The sequence below is a fragment of the Euleptes europaea genome, chromosome 7, assembly GCF_029931775.1.
Source record: "Euleptes europaea isolate rEulEur1 chromosome 7, rEulEur1.hap1, whole genome shotgun sequence".
Taxonomy (NCBI): Eukaryota; Metazoa; Chordata; class Lepidosauria; order Squamata; family Sphaerodactylidae; genus Euleptes; species Euleptes europaea.
In genome coordinates, this window is record NC_079318.1 from 77,145,183 (window position 1) to 77,163,176 (window position 17,994).

General features: G+C 49.4%; 13 non-coding genes and 1 pseudogene across 13 annotated transcripts; 11 read left to right on the forward strand and 3 right to left on the reverse strand.

Moving 5' to 3' along the window:
• The first annotated feature begins 2,826 nt into the window (after positions 1 to 2,826).
• LOC130481287 (5S ribosomal RNA) lies at positions 2,827 to 2,945 on the forward strand. The gene has a single exon (XR_008933472.1). It is a non-coding gene; the product is annotated as a 5S ribosomal RNA (ribosomal RNA).
• A 1,099-nt stretch (positions 2,946 to 4,044) lies between these two features.
• LOC130481219 (5S ribosomal RNA) lies at positions 4,045 to 4,163 on the reverse strand. Its single transcript, XR_008933420.1, has one exon. It is a non-coding gene; the product is annotated as a 5S ribosomal RNA (ribosomal RNA).
• Positions 4,164 to 4,567: 404 nt separating this feature from the next.
• Positions 4,568 to 4,686, reverse strand: LOC130481230 (5S ribosomal RNA). The gene has a single exon (XR_008933431.1). It is a non-coding gene; the product is annotated as a 5S ribosomal RNA (ribosomal RNA).
• A 401-nt stretch (positions 4,687 to 5,087) lies between these two features.
• LOC130481242 (5S ribosomal RNA) lies at positions 5,088 to 5,206 on the reverse strand. The gene has a single exon (XR_008933442.1). It is a non-coding gene; the product is annotated as a 5S ribosomal RNA (ribosomal RNA).
• Positions 5,207 to 6,101: 895 nt separating this feature from the next.
• LOC130481297 (5S ribosomal RNA) lies at positions 6,102 to 6,220 on the forward strand. Its single transcript, XR_008933477.1, has one exon. It is a non-coding gene; the product is annotated as a 5S ribosomal RNA (ribosomal RNA).
• Positions 6,221 to 6,961: 741 nt separating this feature from the next.
• On the forward strand, positions 6,962 to 7,080 carry LOC130481298 (5S ribosomal RNA). Its single transcript, XR_008933478.1, has one exon. It is a non-coding gene; the product is annotated as a 5S ribosomal RNA (ribosomal RNA).
• A 963-nt stretch (positions 7,081 to 8,043) lies between these two features.
• Positions 8,044 to 8,162, forward strand: LOC130481220 (5S ribosomal RNA). Its single transcript, XR_008933421.1, has one exon. It is a non-coding gene; the product is annotated as a 5S ribosomal RNA (ribosomal RNA).
• Positions 8,163 to 9,008: 846 nt separating this feature from the next.
• On the forward strand, positions 9,009 to 9,127 carry LOC130481243 (5S ribosomal RNA). Its single transcript, XR_008933443.1, has one exon. It is a non-coding gene; the product is annotated as a 5S ribosomal RNA (ribosomal RNA).
• A 1,743-nt stretch (positions 9,128 to 10,870) lies between these two features.
• On the forward strand, positions 10,871 to 10,989 carry LOC130481221 (5S ribosomal RNA). Its single transcript, XR_008933422.1, has one exon. It is a non-coding gene; the product is annotated as a 5S ribosomal RNA (ribosomal RNA).
• A 635-nt stretch (positions 10,990 to 11,624) lies between these two features.
• On the forward strand, positions 11,625 to 11,743 carry LOC130481222 (5S ribosomal RNA). The gene has a single exon (XR_008933423.1). It is a non-coding gene; the product is annotated as a 5S ribosomal RNA (ribosomal RNA).
• Positions 11,744 to 12,780: 1,037 nt separating this feature from the next.
• Positions 12,781 to 12,899, forward strand: LOC130481223 (5S ribosomal RNA). Its single transcript, XR_008933424.1, has one exon. It is a non-coding gene; the product is annotated as a 5S ribosomal RNA (ribosomal RNA).
• A 1,297-nt stretch (positions 12,900 to 14,196) lies between these two features.
• On the forward strand, positions 14,197 to 14,315 carry LOC130481224 (5S ribosomal RNA). Its single transcript, XR_008933425.1, has one exon. It is a non-coding gene; the product is annotated as a 5S ribosomal RNA (ribosomal RNA).
• A 1,732-nt stretch (positions 14,316 to 16,047) lies between these two features.
• LOC130481291 (5S ribosomal RNA) lies at positions 16,048 to 16,166 on the forward strand. The gene has a single exon (XR_008933476.1). It is a non-coding gene; the product is annotated as a 5S ribosomal RNA (ribosomal RNA).
• Positions 16,167 to 17,551: 1,385 nt separating this feature from the next.
• LOC130481292 (5S ribosomal RNA) lies at positions 17,552 to 17,660 on the forward strand (annotated as a pseudogene).
• Positions 17,661 to 17,994: the final 334 nt, after the last annotated feature.

Sequence of the window (17,994 nt, forward strand, 5' to 3'; positions counted from 1 at the left end):
ATGAAATTAAGAAATGTACAAAGACCATTCACGTAAAGGGTAACTAGCATTCTCCCTGGTTCTGCTAAGGAGTTGTCGGCATCTAGTATGAAACTGCTGAACTAACATTCATCAGGCAGTTTGGTGCCATCTCTGGGGAGATTAATTTGGACTTTGGATTCTTCAGTTTCAGAGGGTATCCATGTTGGTCTCCAGTAGAACACCTAGTTTCATCCCGTAGCACCTTTGAGATCAACAAGATTTTCAGGTTATAAACTTTTGAGCGACAGAGCTTTGTCAGATTTCTAATTTGAATCCATCAGTAATTAAAGATGTTAAGTAGTTTAGCAGAACTAGGCACAGCGTCAAGTACAACTGTTTTGAGGGGTCTGTAGTTCTAACATTTGAATTTTACATAATTACATCTTATCCTGTATGCCAGGGGTGGGGAACATCAGGCCCGGGGGCCATATAAGGCCCACGAAATAATTTGGTCTGGTCCTTTGTTGGCCCTGGCAGATCTCTAGCTCAGAAGGATCTGAGACTGGCGATCCACCCCCTCCCGCAGACAGGAATAGCCTCTGTTCAAGGCGGATGTGAGTTTGTTTTGCTGAGAAAAGGAACCCTTTCTCTCCCCCCCACTTGAAGAACAGTCATTAGCTATGGAGCTGCTAGGACCGCCTAACAAATTGTCTCTTGTGTTTGCTGCCCTGCCTGAATCTCTTGGGCCCAGCTGGGAATGGCAGAGCTCAAAAGCGAGTCGCTCTACATGGCAGAAACTCGGAGCCGTCTCCAGTCATGCCTCTTGGCTAAATGTTTGACCAAATATAGCAGGCTAATTTTTAAGTTGATAATTTGTATGGCCCGCGAATGATGTTATAAATATCCAACTGGCCCTTGGCAGAAAAAAGGTTCCCCACCCCTGGACTATAGAAATAAATGAATGTGGGAGTTAATTTTCTTAATAGTTGTTGAATGTTGTATAATGAATTAGAAGATAACAGCAAAGAGGATAACAGAGATAAATTAGAGACAGAAGAAGGAAGAGGGGAAGTCATAGTAGTTTTAGATGTAATATATATAATATGTTAAACTGAGGACTAGAAGAGATTAAAGAATAATGTTAACTGAAATGTATGACATGTATAACAAAATTTAAATTTTTTTTTAAAAAAAATACTTACGCGTGGAGCCACCCTACCTGTACAGCAGGGGTGGGGAATCTTTTTTCCACCAAGGGCCATTTGGATAGTTATAACATCATTCGCGGGCCATACAAAATTATCAACTTAAAAATTAGCCAACCAAGCCCCAAGCAGGCAGCTTTCTTGGGTGATCCTAGCAGCTCCATAGCTAACGACTCTTCTGCAAGGGGGGAAAAAGGTTCCTTTTCTCGGCAAAACAAACTCACATCCGCCTTGAATAGAGGCTATTCCTGTCCGCCGGAGCGGGGGGGATCACCAGTCTTAGATCCTTCTGAGCTAGAGATCTGCCAGGACCCACGAAGGGCCAGATCAAATGACTTCGCGGGCCTTAAACGGCCCCCGGGCCTGACGTTCCCCACCCTTGCTATAGTCTAACTTATATTAATAGTTGAATTAGACTAAACCATAGCCTTTAACATTTTTCATATTAAGTTCATTATTACAGTATACAGTCCACGCCTCCCACTCCTTCACTATCCATGCTTACGTAAATGGTGCCCGTTCTGTGGCCCAATACTGGAGGGGGGAATGGTATCCATTCTGTCATAGCAGTGCTAGGGTGTCCCTTTTAACTCCTCAAACACAGCAACATCTGCTACTTTTATTTTATTTTCTTCATTTATACCCTGCTCCCCCCCCCAAAAAAAAAAACAATAATGGGGAGCCAAAACAGCTTACTTCAACCTTTGCTCCACTTTATCCTCACAACAAACCCTGTGTCATCGATTAGGCTGAGAGCCATTGAGCGGGGCCAGTCGCTCAATAACCTTCCATAACAGAGTGGGGAGACGAACCTAGGTCTTCCAGGGAATCCCAGAGATAGCAGGTGATTGGGCAGAGAGCTGGGTCCATCTTTGAAGCAGTAGAAACAGTGAAGTGATGCCAGGTCCTATGAGGAAAGGATGAAGGAGCTGGGTATGTTTAGCCTGAAGAGGAGAAGACTGAGCGGGGATAGGATAACCATCTTCAAGTACTTGAGGGGCTGTCCTATGGAGGAGGGTGCCGAGTTGTTTTCTGTGGACCCAGAAGGTCGGATCCGAACCAACGGGTTGAAATTAAATCAAGAGTTTCCGTCTAGACATTAGGAAGAATTTTCTAACAGAGTGGTTCCTCGGTGGAACAGGCTTTCTTGGGAGGTGGGACGCTCTCCTTCCCTGGAGGTTTTTAAGCAGAGGCTAGATGGCCATCTGTCAGCAATTGCTAATTCTGTGACCTTAGGCAGATGATGAGAGGGAGGGCATCTTGGCCATCTTCTGGTCACTGGGGGGGGTGGGGGGGGAGGTAGTTGTGAATTTCCTGCGTTGTGCAGGGGGTTGGACTAGATGACCCTGGTGGTCCCTTCCAACTCTATGATACTATGATTCAGGTGACAAAGGAAAGGAAGGGCTAAGAAGAAAGTGATGGGAGTTCCTTGCCTTTCTGCTTTCCTTTTCCTGGGGAAGGGGCAGCAGAGGAATGGACGCATGTTGAAGTGAGGCACAGGAGCCAGTACTAGTACCTTGGAGGTTAACCTGAGCGCTCCGTGGAAGGGTGGCGGCTGCTGGCCAGGTGTCCTGAAAGCTTAGGATCACGTGGTCTCCTGGGAGCCGGACGCCAGAAGGACGGCAGCACGTTGAAGTGAGGCACAGGAGCCATTCCTAGGGCTTACGGCCATACTACCCTGAACACGCCCGATCTCGTCTGATCTCGGAAGCTAAGCAGGGTCAGGCCTGGTTAGTACTTGGATGGGAGACCGCCTGGGAATACCGGGTGCTGTAGGCTTTTTGCCCTGATGGAGGCGCTTTTGATGTAATTTATTAATGAATTTCCATGTATACAATTTTTTATTATAGAGGCATCTTGCCCCATGGCTTGCTTTATTGAATTGAATTGAATGTGGATTTTGAATCACAATTGTGGTAAGACCGTTAACTTTATTATTATTATTTATCACAATATATTGCATTTGTAATTGATATTAAATGGATACTATATATCATTTACAGAGGCACATATGCCCTTTAACATCTTTGAAGAAATAAATGTGAATGTTGACTCATTGACACACAACTGAAGAAGCTGTTATCAAGCGAAACGATCACCAATCTAGAGGTGTCGTCTTGTTATTTGTTATTTGCTGTTGTGGAAGAATTTGTTGTTATTATTATTTTTCGTTGGAAGTGTATGGTGAAACAACCTAATTTATGTTCATTGATGAATGGTCTTACCTGTTCATAGTTTTTTGTATGGTTATAATACAAACTCTTGGACGCTTCCACATGAATGTTTGCATGTTATAAATAATTTCACACAGTAAACTGTTAGGTAAAAAGAGCCCACGTGCTGTTGTTTTTTGCTATAGCCCTCTCTCTGGGGGCCGCCCCCCCAGGAATCCACGTGAGTGTGCACTTAGCGTCCGGAACGATCATTTGAATCCCCACTTTGCCATGGAAGCCGGCTGGGTGGCTAGCTTGGGCTGTCTCACATACACTCAGCCTAACCTACTTCACAGGGTTGTTGTGCAGATCCACCGGAGAAGTGCAGGACCAGGTAAAACGCTTGGGGTCTGCGTTGGAGACAGAGACCAGAGTTTAAACAACTAAGAAAGGAGAGAAAGGGTGAAAGAATGCTTCAGGTGTCCAATGCTAACTTTCTCAAGGACGCTTAAGACGGGCCCCGGATTGCCTCCTGTCGCCTGCCTGGAGAGGCCTCGGGAGAAAAAGGCAGCAGCCATGTTTTGCCAGCTTTTTATTGTCATGTTTTCTCTCTTCGCCCATGATGCTGCGTTAAGGCCCGGCACAGTGCCTGACGCTGCGAGGAAGCAGGAGAGAGAGCAAAGGAGTGAGTGAGGAGGTGGCACAGCGCCTCCATCAGGGCCAAAAGCCTACAGCACCCGGTATTCCCAGGCGGTCTCCCATCCAAGTACTAACCAGGCCTGACCCTGCTTAGCTTCCGAGATCAGACGAGATCGGGCGTGTTCAGGGTAGTATGGCCGTAGGCCCCAGGGATGGCTATTGTGCCTCACTTCAACGTGCTGCCGTGGTCCAGGAGAATGTGAGACAAGGAGTCAGGGCATCCTGTGCCACATCTGCAGACCCTTTCAGCATGCGGTATTTTCAGGAATCTGCCATGCAGGGTCGCCGAGGGTAGTATGTTAGTCCTGGCTTGCATAAAAGCGTTCCTGAGCTTGGGATTGTCACTGGATAGAGATAGAGAATCCAGTTGAATACCTAAATGGGGCTTCGCTTTCTCCCCCTTCGCAATCTTGAGGAAATGATAGCTTCTATCCATGAAACAGTGATTAAAAATCAACAGATTTTAAACCAACATATTATGATCCTGTGAGGAAGCAGCAGAAGAGGGAGCAAGCGAGGAGGTGGCACAGCGCCTCCATCAGGGCAAAAAGCCTACAGCACCCGGTATTCCCAGGCGGTCTCCCATCCAAGTACTAACCAGGCCTGACCCTGCTTAGCTTCCGAGATCAGACGAGATCGGGCGTGTTCAGGGTAGTATGGCCGTAGGCCCCAGGGATGGCTCCTGAGCCTCACTTCAACTTGATGGCCGGCCCGCAGGAAATCACGTGATCCTAAGCTTTCAGGATTGTTGTGCGGCTCCAATGGAGAACAGCAGTACCAGGTAAACCTTTTGGGTCTCCGCTGGAGTAAGAGGACAGGGTTGATAGGATCTAAGAAATGAGACGGATGGTGCTGCTGCACTCGTCTTGTTAGTGGCTTCCTAGAGGCACCTGGTCGACCACTGTGTGAACAGACTGCTGGACTTGATGGGCCTTGGTCTGATCCAGCAGGGCCTTTCTTATGTTCTTATGAGACAAAGGGCAAAAGGACCTTTCAGCTGCCTGTTGCTGCGAGGAAACAGGAGAGAGAAAAAGTGAGTGAGCGCCACATCGCCTCCATGAGGGCAAAAAGCCTACAGCACCCGGTATTCCCAGGCGGTCTCCCATCCAAGTACTAACCAGGCCTGACCCTGCTTAGCTTCCGAGATCAGACGAGATCGGGCGTGTTCAGGGTAGTATGGCCGTAGGCCCCAGGGATGGCTCCTGTGCCTCACTTCAACCTGCTGCCCTCCCTCTGGCAGAACAATAACCTATGCTGAAAAGTTTAGCTATAGCAAAAAAACAACAGCACGTGGGCTCTTTTTAACTAACAGTTTACTGTGTGAAATTATTTATAACATGCAAACATTCATGTGGAAGCGTCCAAGAGTTTGTATTATAACCATACAAAAAACTATGAACAGGTAAGACCATTCATCAATGAACATAAATTAGGTTGTTTCACCATACACTTCCAACAAAAAATAATAACAACAACAAATTCTTCCACAACAGCAAATAACAAATAACAAGACGACACCTCTAGATTGGTGATCGTTTCGCTTGATAACAGCTTCTTCAGTTGTGTGTCAATGAGTCAACATTCGCATTTATTTCTTCAAAGATGTTAAAGGGCATATGTGCCTCTGTAAATGATATATAGTATCCATTTAATATCAATTACAAATGCAATATATTGTGATAAATAATAATAATAAAGTTAACGGTCTTACCACAATTGTGATTCAAAATCCACATTCAATTCAATTCAATAAAGCAAGCCATGGGGCAAGATGCCTCTATAATAAAAAATTGTATACATGGAAATTCATTAATAAATTACATCAAAAGCCTCCAGTGCTCACTCACTTTTTCTCTCTCCTATTTCCATGCAGCAACAGGCAGCTGAAATGTTCTTTTGCCCTTTGTCTCGTTTCTTACATCCTTTTAGCCCTGGCCTCTTATTCCAGCGGAGACCCCCAAATGTTTACCTGGTACTGCCATTTCTCCGTTGGAGCCGCACAACAATCTTGAAAGCTTAGGATCATGTGATTTCCTGGGGGCCGGCCACCAAGTTGAAAAGAGGCACGGGAGCCATCCCTGGGGCCTACGGCCATACTACCCTGAACACGCCCGATCTCGTCTGATCTCGGAAGCTAAGCAGGGTCAGGCCTGGTTAGTACTTGGATGGGAGACCGCCTGGGAATACCGGGTGCTGTAGGCTTTTGGCCCTGATGGAGGCGCTGTGGCGCTCACTCGCTTTTTCTCTCTCCTGTTTCCTTGCAGCAACAGGCGCTGTGCCGGCCCTTAACTGAGCTTCATCGGCGGGGAGGGAAAACATGACACGCGCAAAGCATTCCTTTAATGTGCAGGAGAATAAACTCTTCTAAGATTCTTATTGGAAGATACCTGCTGGACTGATCGTCCCGAGTGGTCAGTTAAGATTTAAAAGATAATACCCGAATTAGGTCTTGACCTGGCTGCTATATCTCTGCCAATAAAAAGCCGGCAAAGCTTGGCCGCTGCCTTTTTCTCCCCCGTCCTCTCCAGGCAGGCGATGGGAGGTTTGCTGCTACCAGCGGTAGGAGAGTTTTTCACGAACACTGCTTCCTTGCGCTGCCAAACCCTGCCCCCCAAAGCGATTGTGGGGAGACGACTGAAGTAACTGCCCCAGGTGGCGTGGAAGTGAAAAGAATTGCCACCGGTGGCAAGAAGAGAAGAATGTGTGGGTGTGAAAGCAAGCGTGTGCCTTCTTGGTGGTACCGGACATGCCCTGTTTGGGGGGGCAGGAATGGCTGTGTATGGGGGGGTTGCCAGGGGCCTTGGAGGTTAACCTGAGCGCTCCATGGAAGGGTGGCGGCTGCTGGCCAGGTGTCCTGAAAGCTTAGGATCACATGGTCTCCTGGGGGCCGGATGCCAGAGGGACGGCAGCACGTTGAAGTGAGGCACGGGAGCCACCGCTAGGGCCTACGGCCATACTACCCTGAACACGCCCGATCTCGTCTGATCTCGGAAGCTAAGCAGGGTCAGGCCTGGTTAGTACTTGGATGGGAGACCGCCTGGGAATACCGGGTGCTGTAGGCTTTTTTGCCCTGATGGAGGCTCTGTGGCACCCCCTTGCTCGCTCGCTCTTGCCTTAACGTAGCATCACTGGTGGGGAGGGAAAACATGACCCGTGCAAACCATTCCTTGGCCCTTTACACACCCAGGCTGCTGCAAAGGCTCACTGCCAATAAAAAACCAGCAAAGCTTGGCCGCTGCCTTTTTCTCCCCCGGCCTCTTCAGGCAGGCAACGGGGAAGCCATCCTGGGACGGGACGGGCTGAAGCGTCCTTGGGAAAGATAGCATCGGACGCCTGAAGTATTCTTTCGCCCTTTCTCTCCTTTTTTAGTTGCTTTCAACCCTAGCCTCTGACTCCAGCAGAGATCCCAGGCGGTTTACCTGGTCCTGCACATCTGTGGTGGATCCTCACAACAACCCTGTGAAGTAGGTTAGGCTGAGTGTATGTGAGACCGCCCAATCTAGCCACCCAGCCGGCTTCCATGGCAGACTGGGAATTCAAACGGTCGTTCCAGATGCTAGGCGCACACTCAAGACAATGTGGCGGTGGAAAGGCTCTCCACGGCTTAGAAAGGTGGCTACGATTTGCTACCGGCGGAAGGAGTGTTTTTCCAAGGTGGTAGCAGAGCTGCTGACACAAAGAATACTTCCTTGCGAACCCTGCCCCCCAAAGCGATTGTGGGGAGACAACTGAAGTAACTGCCCCAGGCGGCGTGGAAGTGAAAAAAATTGCCATCGATGGCGAGAAGAATGTGTGAGTGCGAAAGCAAGCGTGTGCCTTCTTGGTGGTACCGGACATGCACTGTTTGGGGGGGCAGGAATGGCTGTGTATGGGGGGGTTGCCAGGGGCCTTGGAGCCTAACCTGACCTCTCCGTGGAAGGGTGGTGGCTGCTGGCCAGGTGTCCTGAAAGCTTTAGATCACATGGTTTCCTGTGGGCCAGAGGGACGGCAGCACGTTGAAGTGAGGCACAGGAGCCATCCCTAGGGCCTACGGCCATACTACCCTGAACACGCCCGATCTCGTCTGATCTCGGAAGCTAAGCAGGGTCAGGCCTGGTTAGTACTTGGATGGGAGACCGCCTGGGAATACCGGGTGCTGTAGGCTTTTTGCCCTCATGGAGGCGCTGTGGCGCTCACTCCTTCTTCTGCCTTTTTCTCCCCCGGCCTCTCCAGGCAGGCGACGGGAGGCCATCCGGGGCCGGTCTTAAGCGTCCTTGGGAAAGATAGCATCGGTCACCTGAAGCATTCTTTCACCCTTTCTCTCCTTTCTTAGTTGCTTTCAACCCTGGCCTCTCACTCCAGCAGAGATCCCAAGCGGTTTACCTGGTCCTGCACGTCTGTGGTGGATCTGCACAATAACCCTGTGAAGTAGGTTAGGCTGAGTGCATGTGAGACCGCCCAAGCTAGCCACCCAGCCGGCTTCCATGGCAGACTGGGAATTCAAACGGTCATTCCAGATGCTAGGCGCACACTCCAGCCAATGTTGCGGTGGAAAGGCTCTCCACGGCTTAGAAAGGTGGCCACGATTTGCTGCTACCGGCGGAAGGAGTGTTTTTCCAAGGTAGTAGCGGAGCTGCTGATACGAAGAATGCTTCCTTGGGCTGCCAAACCCTGTCCCCCAAAGCAATTGTGGGGAGACGACTGAAGTAACCACCCGTAGCGGCATGGAAGTGAAAAGAATTACCACCGGTGGCGAGAAGAGAAGAATGTGTGAGTGCGAAAGCAAGCGTGTGCCTTCTTGGTGGTACCAGACGTGCCCTGTTTGGGGGGAGTAGGAATGGTTGTGTATGGGGGGGTTGCCAGGGACCCTGGAGGCTAACCTGAGCGCTCTGTGGAAGGGTGACGGCTGCTGGCCAGGTGTCCTGAAAGCTTAGCATCACATGGTTTCCTGGGGGCAGGACACCAGAGGGAGGGCAGCACGTTGAAGTGAGGCACAGGAGCCATCCCTAGGGCCTACGGCCATACTACCCTGAACACGCCCGATCTCGTCTGATCTCGGAAGCTAAGCAGGGTCAGGCCTGGTTAGTACTTGGATGGGGGACCGCCTGGGAATACCGGGTGCTGTAGGCTTTTGGCGCTGTGCCGCCTCCTCGCTCTCTCTCCTGCTTCCTGGCAGCATCAGGCACTGTGCCGGACCTGACTCGCGCAAAGCATTCCTTTAATACACAAGAGAATAAACTCTTCTAAGATTCTTATTGGAAGATATCTGCTGGACTGATCGTCCCGAGTGGTCAGTTAAGATTTAAAAGAAAATAGCCGAATTAGGTATTGACCTGGCTGCTATATCTCTGCCAATAAAAAGCCGGCAAAGCTTGGCTGCTGCCTTTTTCTCCTGAGGCCTCTCCGGGCAGGCAACGGGAGGGCATCCAGGGGTGGGGAGGGCCGAAGCATCCTTGGGAAAGATAGCATCAGACACCTGAAGCATTCTTTCACCCTTTGTCTCGTTTCTTAGTTGCTTTCAACCCTGGCCTCTGACTCCAGCAAAGATCCCAAGCGGTTTACCTGGTCCTGCACGTCTGTGGTGGATCTGCACAACAACCCTGTTGCAGCATCACTAGCGAAATAAAATATGCAGTGATGTCTCTCCGTTATGTATATATACTGAAATGGAGGTTTTATAATTCAAATGACTACAAGTCTTTTGCCAAGAACTGCGAAATTGCGGTCAGGTAAGATATGTATGGGATTGCCTTTAGAAGTAAATTATGGGGAAATTATGTGAAATTTTAAAAAGGTAAAGGTCCCCTGTGCAAGCACCAGGTCATTCCTGAGCCATGGGCCGACGTCACATCCCGACGTTTTCTAGGCAGACTTTGTTTGCGGGGTGGTTTGCCAGTGCCTTCCCCAGTGAAATTTTAAGGATGGCAATAATTTATTGTTGTTATTATAGATGGCAAGTTATATTTAAGTCTGAGGAAGCAGAATTTTATATCCGCGAAACAAGATTAAAACCCGGGATCTTGTCACATTGCGGCTCCTTGCGCCTTGTGAATTACATTGGCGCCTTGCGCCTTGCGAATTGTGTTAAATGGAACAGATCTTCTGTGAGCACTATACATCCTTGTCAGCGGTTGCTGAATAAGCAAGTTAACAGCAGCACAGGGCTCCGGAGGACGTTTTTGATTGGTCAGCAACGGTCAGCTGACCGGAGCAGCGAGTGCATCCTTCAACACGGCGCAGCGGATTGCAGCAGCCAGCTGGAGAAATATTTTGTTCCAAATTCCCTTGGTATTTTGAAAGCCTTTCAGTAAAAAGTAAAAGTACTATAGAACTATACAGTTGAGACGGACCTTGTTTATGTTGTAGAGACATCACTGTATATTTTATTTCGCTAGTGGTATAATTTGTAACTTTTTGAAATTAGAAGAATTGAAAAAAATATAAAAGAAATTGCATATAGTGACTATGTGTTGATATACATTTTTCCGCAAGGAAACTTACCAAATTATTTGCTCAACACGCCCTTACCTGATTGTCCTTGCAGCATCAGGCACTGTGCCAGGCTGTAACGGGGCATCATCGGCGGGGAGGAAAACATGACTCGCACAAAGCATTCCTTGGCCCTTTACACACCCAGACTGCTGCAAAGGCTCACTGCCAATAAAAAGCCGGCAAAGCTTGGCTGATGCCTTTTTCTCCCCTGGCCTCTCCAGGCAGACGATGGGACGCCAGGGGCCTTGGAGGCTAACCTGAGCACTCTGTGGAAGGGTGGTGGCTGCTGGCCATGTGTCCTGAAAGCTTTAGATCACGTGGTTTCCTGTGGGCCAGAGGGAGGGCAGCACATTGAAGTGAGGCACGGGAGCCATTCCTAGGGCCTACGGCCATACTACCCTGAACACGCCCGATCTCGTCTGATCTCGGAAGCTAAGCAGGGTCAGGCCTGGTTAGTACTTGGATGGGAGACCGCCTGGGAATACCGGGTGCTGTAGGCTTTTTGCCCTGATGGAGACGCTGTGCCGCCTCTCCCAAGATTCTTACTGAAAGATACCTGCTGGACTGATCGTCCCGGGTGGTCAGTTAAGATTTAAAAGAAAATAGCCCAATTAGGTATTGACCTGGCTTCTATATCTCTGCCAATAAAAATCCGGCAAACTTGGCCACTGCCTTTTTCTCCCCTGTCCTCTCCAGGCAAGCGATGGGAGGTTTACTGCTACCGGCGGTAGGAGTGCTTTCCCAAGGTGGTAGCGGAGCTGCTGACACGAACAATGCTTCCTTGCACTGCCAAAACCTGCCCCCCAAAGCGATTGTGGGGAGACGACTGAAGTAACTGCCCCAGGTGGCGTGGAAGTGAAAAGAATTGCCACCGGTGGCAAGAAGAGAAGAATGTGTGGGTGTGAAAGCAAGCGTGTGCTTTCTTGGTGGTAGCGGACATGCCCTGTTTGGGGGGGCTGGAATGGTTGTGCATGGGGGGGTTGCCAGGGGCCTTGGAGGCTAACCTGAGCGCTCCATGGAAGGGTGGCTGCTCCTGGTCATGTGTCCTGAAAGCTTAGGATCACGTGGTCTCCTGGGGGCTGGACCCCAGAGGGGCGGCAGCACGTTGAAGTGAGGCTCAGGAGCCATCCCTGGGGCCTACGGCCATACTACCCTGAACACGCCCGATCTCGTCTGATCTCGGAAGCTAAGCAGGGTCAGGCCTGGTTAGTACTTGGATGGGAGACCGCCTGGGAATACCGGGTGCTGTAGGCTTTTTGCCCTGATGGAGGCGCTGTGCCGCCTCTTCCAAGATTCTTACTGAAAGATACCTGCTGGACTGATCGTCCCGGGTGGTCAGTTAAGATTTAAAAGAAAATAGCCCAATTAGGTATTGACCTGGCTTCTATATTTCTGCTGTTTCAAGAAACAGTTATTTATTTGGAGCAGCTGTGACCCAGAGGCCCTAATGGGCAGAAATCTCTGAGTCCCGATTGTACTGAGGGAGAGATATTTATGGTATCCAAATTCAAGATATGACAACCCATCAAATTCAGGGTAAAGGTGATAGCACTACAGACATAGAGGCAGCAGTAAAGTAACAGTTTCACCCAGTTCTTCTTATGGTTTACTGTAACCCTCCGTGATTCTTGCCCGAATTACTACAGACATAGACACACAGAGATATCCTGACCAGCAACAAGCTATTCCCTTGCTGTCCTAATACATTTCAATACATTTACAGAAAGGAAAAGAGATTATTACAAATTGCTAAATCAGTGGATCTTCCATAAGCAGGGGAAGTCTACCTTGCTGTCTCACTGCCAATAAAAATCCAGCAAAGCTTGGCCGCTGCCTTTTTCTCCCCCGTCCTCTCCAGGCAGGCGATGGGAGGTTTGCTGCTACTGGCGGTAGGAGTGTTTTCCCAAGGTGGTAGCGGAGCTGCTGACACGAACAATGCTTCCTTGCGCTGCCAAACCCTGCCCCCCAAAGTGATAGTGAGCAGACGACTGAATTAACTGCCCCAGGCAGCGTGGAAGTGAAAAGAATTGCCACCGGTGGCAAGAAGAGAAAAATGTGTGACTGCGAAAGCAAGCGTGTGCCTTCTTGGTGGTAGCGGACATGTCCTGTTTGGGGGGGGCAGGAATGCTTGTGTATGGGGGGGTTGCCTTGGAGGTTAACCTGAGCGCTCCGTGAAAGGGTGGCGGCTGCTGGCCATGTGTCCTGAAAGCTTAGGATCACGTGGTCTCCTGGGGGCCGGACGCCAGACGAACGACAGCACGTTGAAGTGAGGCACAGGAGCCATCCCTAGGGCCTACGGCCATACTACCCTGAACACGCCCGATCTCGTCTGATCTCGGAAGCTAAGCAGGGTCAGGCCTGGTTAGTACTTGGATGGGAGACCGCCTGGGAATACCGGGTGCTGTAGGCTTTTGGCCCTGATGGAGGCACTGTGCCGCCTCCTCTCTCTCTCCTGCTTCCTGGCAGCATCAGGCACTGTGCCGGCATTATCGGCTGGGAGGGAAAACATGACACACGCAAAACATTCCTTTAATACGCAGGAGAATAAACTCTTCTAAGATTCTTATTGGAATATACCCGCTGGACTGAGTGTCCCGAGTGTTCAGTTAAGATTTAAATGAAAATAGCCCAATTAATTATTGACCTGGATTCCATATCTCTACCCAGTGAGAGCTATATCTTAAATCTAATAAAACAGAGATTAATCGATCACGAGCCCCAGAGCAAATTCCCCTCCATTCCGCCAATCTGCTCGCCCCAACATTTTGGAATTCCACCAAACTTCAGCCTAAATTATTGGGAACATCTTGACAATCCCAAGCTTAGGAAAGCTTTTATGCAAGCCAGGACAAACACACCACCCTCAGCGACCCGATGTGGCAGATTCCTGAAAATATCTCGCGCTGAAAGGGTCTGCAGATCGGCGCCGGATTCCCTGTGACTCCTTCTCCTATATCCTCCTGGAGTGTCACCTATATGACACCGCAAGAGAAAAACTCATAAAACCCTCAGCCTCGAACTTTGCCCCAAACAAAAAGTAAATACTTTATAATCTACTAGCAGATCGGGATCCTGAGATCACCGGAAACGTGGCTAGATTCCTGCTGATAGCTGCTACTCAAAGGGAAAACAGTCAGAAGACAGACTATAACGCCAAGGAGTGAACTACATCTCAATTTTTAACCCGATTTCACTCCTTGTCTTTTAAAATTGTATTTTCAAAACTGTATTATGCCATTAAAGGTATTTGTATTGTATTGTGTTGTGTTGTATTGCATTCCTTCGCCCTCTACACACCCAGTCTGCTGGAAACGCTCACCGCCACTTAGCAAGACGGCAAACCCTGACCGTTACCTTTTTCTCCCTGGGCAATGCGCTGGCCACAAAACCTGGGCCACGTGTTCAGGCCTCTCCAGGCAGACCACAAGAGGCCATCCGGAGGCGACCCGTGCTTAAGCATCCTTGGGGTGGAAGGGAAAGATAGCATCAGACACCTGATGCATTCTTTGGCTCTTTGGCTCGGGTCTTACTTCCTTTCACCCCTGGCCTCTTACTTCTGCGAAGACCCCAAAAGGTTTACCTGGTACTGCCGTTCTAAATTGGAGCCGCGCATCAAACCTGAAAGCTTAGGATCACATGGTCTCCTGGGGGCCAGACGCCAGAGGGGCGGCAGCACGTTGAAGTGAGGCACAATAGCCATTCCCGGGGCCTACGGCCATACTACCCTGAACACGCCCGATCTCGTCTGATCTCGGAAGCTAAGCAGGGTCAGGCCTGGTTAGTACTTGGATGGGAGACCGCCTGGGAATACCGGGTGCTGTAGGCTTTTTGCCCTGCTGGAGCCGCTGTGGTGCTCACTCGCTTTTTCTCTCTCCTGTTTCCTCGCAGCAACAGGCAGCTGAAAGGTCCTTTGGCCCTTTGTCTCATAAGAACATAAGAAAGGCCCTGCTGGATCAGACCAAGGCCCATCAAGTCCAGCAGTCTGTTCACACAGTGGTCGACCAGGTGCCTCTAGGAAGCCACAAACAAGACGACTGCAGCAGCACCATCCATCTCATTTCTTAGATCCTTTCAACCCTGTCCTCTTACTCCAGCGGAGACCCCAAAAGGTTTACCTGGTACTGCCGTTCTAAATTGGAGCCGTGCATCAAACTTAGGATCACATGGTTTCCTGGTGGCCGGATGCCAGAGGAACGGCAGCACGTTGAAGTGAGGCATGGGAGCCTTCTAGGGAAGGTCTTAAAATAAACCATCATAAATCTAAGATCATGATCTTCACTAAGAGGAGAAAAATGCCTCTTTTTCACTGGGTATTAGATGGCTTTGAGGTTGACCAAGTCAAGGAGTTTCTTTACCTTGGCATTCTGTTTTCCCATAACCTAAATTGGAATGCCCATCAAAAAGCAGTGTCCAACAAAATTAAACCTGGGGTTGGTGCTACTGTCAATTTTTTTCACACCAAAAGTGGCAAATATATTGCAGGGGCTATTCAGGTTTTTAACCTGAAAATTACCCCAATTATCCTCTTTGGTGTTGTCATCTGGATTACAGTCATCAATGAATCTATAGATCGTCCACTGCTTCAGTTCTTACGAAAACTCCTAAATGCCCCTCGATGTGTTGCTGGCGTTACTCTTCGTTCCGAGTTTGGCCAAATGTCACTTGAAGCTAGGGCGTGGTTGGCCGCCTTTAAACTACACCTTAAACTGGGCTTTAGCACTGAGGGGTTCCTAGCTTCTCTGAAGCATGACCCTTTCAAATCCTCATGGCAAAAAATCTTAGATGAGAAACTGGCGTTGCTGGGCTTCTCGCAGGAAAACTGAAGCTTTTCCCAAAATTAAAAAGCGCATTAAAGAGCTCGATTATAACAGCACTACTTTTCGTGCTCGTCGCGTCTGTTCATCCCAGTTCTTCGGAATACCCCCTCCACGTGGTCTGCCTGCCTATACATATTATCTGACAACTCCTCATCTCTGTAGAGCTTTTTGCTTGGCTAGATTGAATACTAACCCTTCTATGGTAATGCAGGGCAGAATTCTGAATATACCATACTCAGACAGGATCTGCCCTTGCTCTTCTGGCTCTATTGACACATTAGCCCATGCCCTTTTGGAATGCCGCTTTTACGAGGAACTTCGATCGCACTATATTTCCCCCCTTTTAATATACAAATCCAATGCCTCTGTGACTGACATAATGCCTTTTTTACTAAGCGACAGGGACCCCAAGGCTACATTTTCGGTGGCAAGATTTGTTTCAGTCCTTATATCTCTCCAACACTAGATATATGCTGCTCAAGATCAATTGATCAAGGAGCTTCTAAGGGATAAAAGGAAAGGAAAGGAAAGCAAGCGTGTGCCTTCTTGGTGGTACCGGACATGTCCTGTTTGGGGTGGGCAGGAATGCGTGGGGGGGTTGCCAGGGGCCTTGGAGCTTAACCTGAGCGCTCCGTGGAAGGGTGGTGGCTGCTGGCCATGTGTCCTGAAAGCTTAGGATCACGTGGTCTCCTGGGGGCCGGACGCCAGACGAACGACAGCACGTTGAAGTGAGGCACGGGAGCCTACGGCCCTACTACCCTGAACACGCCCGATCTCGTCTGATCTCGGAAACTAAGCAGGGTCAGGCCTGGTTAGTACTTGGATGGGAGACCGCCTGGGAATACCGGGTGCTGTAGGCTTTTTGCCCTGATGGAGGCACTATGCTGCCTCCTCGCTCCCTCCTTCGCTCTCTCTCCTGCTTCCTGGCAGCATCAGGCACGTGCCGGCATCATCGGCGGGGAGGGAAAACATGACAAGCGCAAAACATTCCTTTAATACGCAGGAGAATAAACTCTTCTAAGATTCTTATTGGAAGATACCAGCTGGACTGATCGTTCCGAGTGGTCAGTTAAAATTTAAAAGAAAATAGCCCAATTAGGTATTGACCTGGATTCTCTATCTCTATCCAGTGAGAGCTATATCTTAAATCTAATAAAACAAAGATTAATCGATCACGAGCTGCTCGCCCCAACATTTTGGAATTCCACCAAACTTCAGCCTAAATTATTGGGAACATCTTGACAATCCCAAGCTCAGGAAAGCTTTTATGCAAGACAGGACTAACACACTACCCTCGGCGACCCGACGGGGCAGATTCCTGAAAATACCTCGCGCTGAAAGGGTCTGCTGATGGGGAGCAGGATGCCCTGACTCCTTGTCCCACATTCTCCTGGACTGCAAAAGAAAAACTCATAAAACCCTCAGTCTCGAACTTTGCCCCAAACAAAAAGAAAATGCTTTATAATCTACTAGCAGATCGGGATCCTGAGATCACAGGAAATGTGGCTAGATTCCTGCTGATAGCTGCTACCCAAAGGAGACTCAGTCAGAAGACAGACTATAATGCCGGGGAATAAACTACATCCCAATTTTTAACCCGATTTTACTCCTTGTATTTTAAAACTGTACTATGCCATTAAAGTTATTTCTATTGTATTGTATTGTGTTGCATTGCATTCCTTGGCCCTTTACACACCCAGTCTGCTGGAAAGGCTCACGGCCAGTTAGAAAGACGGCAAACCTTGGCCGTTACCTTTTTCTCCCTGGGCAATGAGCTGGCCACAAAACCTGGGCCATGTGTTCAGGCCTCTCCAGGGGTGACCCGGGCTTAAGAGTCCTTGGGGTGGAAGGGAAAGGTAGCATTTCACCCCTGGCCTCTTACTTCAGCAAAGACCCCAAAATGTTTACCTGGAGCTGCACAACAATCCTGTGAAGTAGGTTAGGCTGAGTCTATGCGAGACCGCCCAAGCTAGCCAGCCAGCCGGCTTCCTTGCCAGAGCGATTGTGGGGAGAAGACGGAAGTAACTGCCCCAGGCGGCGTGGAAGTGAAAAGAATTGCCACCAGTGGTGAGAAGAGAAGAATGTGTGAGTGCAAAAGCAAGCGTGTGCCTTCTTGGTGGTACCGGACATGCCCTGTTGGGGGCGGGGGCAGGAATGGTTGTGTATGGGGGGGTTACCAGGGGCCTTGGAGGCTAAGCAGAGGGACGGCAGCACGTTGAAGTGAGGCACAGGAGCCACCCCTGGGGCCTATGGCCATACTACCCTGAACATGCCTGATCTCGGAAGCTAAGCAGGGTCAGGCCTGGTTAGTACTTGGATGGGAGACCGCCTGGGAATACCGGGTGCTGTAGGCTTTTTGCCCTGATGGAGGCGCTGTGCCGCCTCCTCGCTTGCTCCCTCTTCTGCTGCTTCCTCCCCGCATCTGGCACTGTAACTGAGCATCACTGGCAGGGAGGGAAAACATGAATGGTGCAGGATCATAGTATGTTGGTTTAAAATCTGTTGATTTTTAATCACTGTCTCATGGATAGAAGCTATCATTTCCTCAAGATTGCGAAGGGGGGAAAAGCGAAGCCCCATTAGGTATTCAACTGGATTCTCTATCTCTATCCAGTGACAATCCCAAGCTCAGGAACGCTTTTATGCAAGCCAGGACTAACATACTACCCTCGGCGACCCTGCATGGCA